Below are 4,747 nucleotides of genomic sequence, written 5' to 3' on the forward strand. Positions count from 1 at the left end.
TATGGTCAGATGAAACCAAAATAGAACTTTTTGGTAAAAACTCAACTCGTTGTGTTTGGAGGACAAAGAATGCTGAGTTGCATCCAAAGAACACCATACCTACTGTGAAGCATGAGGGTGGAAACATCATGCTTTGGGGCTGTTTTTTTGCAAAGGGACCAGGACGACTGATCCGTGTAAAGGACAGAATGAATGGGGCCATGTATCGTGAGATTTTGAGTGAAAACCTCCTTCCATCAGCAAGGGCATTGAAGATGAAATGTGGCTGGGTCTTTCAGCATGACAATGATCCCAAACACACCGCCCGGGCAATGAAGGAGTGGCTTCGTAAGAAGCATTTCAAGGTCCTGAAGTGGCCTAGCCAGTCTCCAGATCTCAACCCCATAGAAAATCTTTGGAGGGAGTTGAAAGTCCATGTTGCCCAGCAACAGCCCCAAAACATCACTGCTCTAGAGGAGATCTGCATGGAGGAATGGGCCACAATACCAGCAACAGTGTGTGAAAAGACTTACAGAAAACGTTTGACCTCTGTCATTGCCAACAAAGGGTATATAACAAAGTATTGAGATAAACTTTTGTTATTGACCAAATACTTATTTTCCACCATAATTGGCTAATTAATTAATTAAAAATCCAACAATGTGATTTTCTGGAGAAAAAAAATCTAATTTTGTCTGTCATAGTTGAAGTGTACCTATGATGAAAATTACAGGCCTCTCTCATATTTTTAAGTGGGAGAACTTGCACAATTGGTGACTGACTAAATACTTTTTTGCCCCACTGTAATTCTTTGGGGATGCTTTTCTGCAAAGGAGACAGGACGACTGCACCGTATTGAGGGGAGGATGGATGGGGCCATGTATCGCGAGATCTTGGCCAACAACCTCCTTCCCTCAGTAAGAGCATTGAAGATGGGTCGTGGCTGGGTCTTCCAGCATGACAACGACCCGAAACACACGGCCAGGGTAACTAAGGAGTGGCTCCGTAAGCAGCATCTCAAGGTCCTGCAGTGGCCTAGCCATTCTCCAGACCTGAACCCAATAGAGAATCTTTGGAGGGAGCTGAAAGTCCGTATTTCCCAGCGACAGCCCCGAAACCTGAAGGATCTGGAGAAGGTCTGTATGGAGGAGTGGGCCAAAATCCCTGCTGCAGTGTGTGCAAACCTGGTCAAGAACTACAGGAAACGTATGATCTCTGTAATTGCAAACAAAGGTTTCTGTACCAAATATTAAGTTCTGCTTTCCTGATGTATCAAATACTTATGTCATGCAATAAAATGCAAATTAATTACTTAAAAATTATACAATGTGATTTTCTGGATTTTTGTTTTAGATTCCGTCTCTCACGGTTGAAGTGTACCAATTATCAAAATTACAGACCTCTACATGCTTTGTAAGTAGGAAAACCTGCAACATCGGCAGTGTATCAAATACTTGTTCTCCCCACTGTATGTGCGAACACGTATGCACACACGCGCGCGCACACACACACGTACGTAAGGTTTGGTGATTGTATCATTGTATATCACGACATATAACCTTTCTGAACCACCCATCCCGGATCCGGGATAATTGTCATCAGAAACGCTGACTAGCATAGCCTAGCCTAGCGCCACAGGTATATAATATAATATAATTTCATGAAATCACAAGTGCAATATTGCAAAACACAGCTTAGCCTTTTGTTAATCCATCTGTCGTCTCAGATTTTGAAATTATGCTTTACAGCGAAAGCAATACAAGCAAACGAAAATCAGAAAAGCAATCAAATTAATCGTTTACCTTTGATGATCTTCGGATGTTTTCACTCACGAGACTCCCAGTTAGACAACAAATGTTCCTTTTGTTCCATAAAGATATTTTTATATCCAAATACCTCCGTTAGTTTGATGCGTTATGCCCAGGAATCCACCGGAAAGAGCGCTCGCGACAACGCCGACAAAAATCCCAAATTTTATCCATAATGTCCACAGAAACATGTCAAACGTTTTTTATAATCCATCTTCAGGGTGTTTTTTAAATATCTATTCGATAATATATCAACCGGGACAGTTGGCTTTTCACTAGGACAGGGAGGAACAATGGCCGCCTTTCTCTGTTACGCAGAACTCACTCTGAGAGCCCCCACCTATCCACTTACGCAATGTGCCCTTTCACGCTCATTTTTCAAAATAAAGCCTGAAACTATGTCTAAAGGCTGTTGACACCTTAGGGAAGCCATAGAAAAAGAAGTCTGGTTGATATCCCTTTCAATGGGCAATAGGGATGCATAGGAACAGAGAGGTTTCAAAAACAGGGTCACTTCCTGATTGGATTTTCCCCAGGTTTTAGCCTGCAATATCAGTTCGGTTTAACTCACAGACAAAAAATGTTACAGTTTTGGAAACTTCAGAGTGTTTTCTATCCTAATCTGACACTTATATGCATATTCTAGTTTCGGGGGCTGAGAAATAGGCAGTTTCAAATGGGTACGTTTTTTAGCCAAAAATGAAAATGCCCCCTAGTCTTAAGAAGTTTTAACAACCATTGTCAGGTCAGTTGTGCTATTTGTGTGTGTTAAACTGAACTTTTGTTAAATGTTCCACAGTGGTGTAACCCAGGCCTACAGCTACAGCGGTGTGGGAGGGTGTTTTGGGGGGAGACTGGGGTCAAGCCTGGTTTCCCTCGGACACAGGAGCAGCAGGGCTGAAATCGTGTCAAGTCACCAGTGAGGGTAGTATGTGGCGGGGGGTGGGGGGGTTACTAGGTTATGTTAATACGATCTGGCAGAGTGCCCCCCCCCACCACACGCTCCTCCCCACGCACAGCCCCCACCCTGGCACTGCTGCTCTGTTGTAAATGTTGAGATTAAGTTAAGTTGGAGAGCGTCACCTCTCTTTTCCAGATCACTTGATGCTGTTTGACTAAACAAACTCTGCTCTCACCATAATCCTGCCTGATGATGATAAACACAAAGAGGTGAAAAGGGGTTGAATATCCCTTAGAATGAAAAGAGAGTGATTAGGAATTATTAACATATTTTCTTTCCTTAAACACTTCCTTTAAGAGTATTATTGATTGATTCAGCCTCAAGGCGCACAGCATGATATCTGCATCATTAACTAGTTTCCCAGATGTATATATACATGCACAGGCATTCTCCACAGTCCGCCATCAAAGACAGACTTCTTACAGGGAGAACGGGCTCTTTTAGATGGCCCTACATCACTCTTCAGATCTAGAGTAACCCGCAGAGTAACACCACTGGAGATCTGGCTGATCTAGGACCAGCACAGACAACACATACTGTAGGGAGTATGTTTCCATGTGTGTGTTGGGGGGGAAAGGTCTTTTTCCATCTCTCCTCTCACCCCTCTCATTATAGATGTAAACAGAGTTCCCACAAGGTGATGGAAAGCAATGTCACATTTGACAGAGGTGCCCCTGCCACTAAATTAGCATTGTCATAATGTCTGTGTATCTGCCTTTCTGTGTGTGTGCACGTTTATGCTTGTGTTCACGTGTGTATGTGCGTGCATGCGTGTATGTTTTGTATTCACGTGTGTGTCTATGTGTGTGTGTGTGCCCTCACCACTTACTGTAATTACAGTCGTTTGAACAGGCTGCCCTGCATCAAGTAGGAATCACAACCTAAAGGATTGACACTATATAATGTCATCATATAGCTGCATACATCTAGAACAGTGAAACCAGCCAGGCCAGACACTGGCTCTGTGTACAGGAGAAAAGGAGAGAGAAGGAGAAACAGGATTAGGAGGGGGTAGAGGAGTATCGGCTGGCATCCCAAACTCTGTCTCCTGACTTCAGAGCAGGACCGTTTTTGAGAGCAAGGGAGGAGGGAGAGAAAAGAAGAGAAGACATGACCAAAACAGGTATTCTCAGCACAGAGTGGAGGGGGTAGATTGTTTTTGGCATCCGTGGGGCATGCTTTATTATACAGTATGCCAGATAAACTTGTATTATCCCTGACTTTATCATTACATAGTAGTTGAACGAGGGTGGGGTACCCGATTCTGTCTAATTTAAATGCTTATTGAACCCTGATCCTCATTGATATTTTTTTTGTTTATAACCTATAACGTTTGCATAAAATCTATATTTTTATTGTAAACTTATGATAAAACATTAAACCTGTTTCACATATAACAGTGATATTATTTACTGTGAATAACATACTTAAAACATTGCTTTACTAAATATTTTCCACAAATCCTACTGAATAATGTATAACAGAGAAGGCTTATGCTTCATGACTACTTGCATTCATATGAAATCTCATATTTATTTCTCGGTAGAGTGATTCTACTTGGTATATTCCATGTTACCTACACATTTCGCCATTAAAGAAATCACGGTAGTTACATAGTAAGCTGGGAAAGTATGTGTTGTAATGTCAGACTGTTGCTTATGCTGACTACCACTTTAAAGACAATATACTGTTGACGGTAGTAAAACAAAAAAACACACAACAAAGACTAAGTAATGCCTCTGAAAGCTTTGTCAGAACGGAATTCCTATTGATCCCTGAACTCAATTCCACTTCCCTTCCCGATGCTAAGGAATTCTTCTCACCAAAATAAAGTGCCAGGGCGCCTACCAGGGAATCTGTGAGAGGGATGTACCATAAGAAGATGGGGGAGGGAGGGGACAGAGGAGGGAGGGAGGAGACTGCAGATGAGAGAGGCAGGGAGGAGGGCAGAGAGGAAACCCTCTCTCATGATGCCCCTGCTTTTCTTCCCGTGCCCCCT

The sequence above is a fragment of the Salvelinus alpinus genome, chromosome 14, assembly GCF_045679555.1.
Source record: "Salvelinus alpinus chromosome 14, SLU_Salpinus.1, whole genome shotgun sequence".
NCBI lineage: Eukaryota > Metazoa > Chordata > Actinopteri > Salmoniformes > Salmonidae > Salvelinus > Salvelinus alpinus.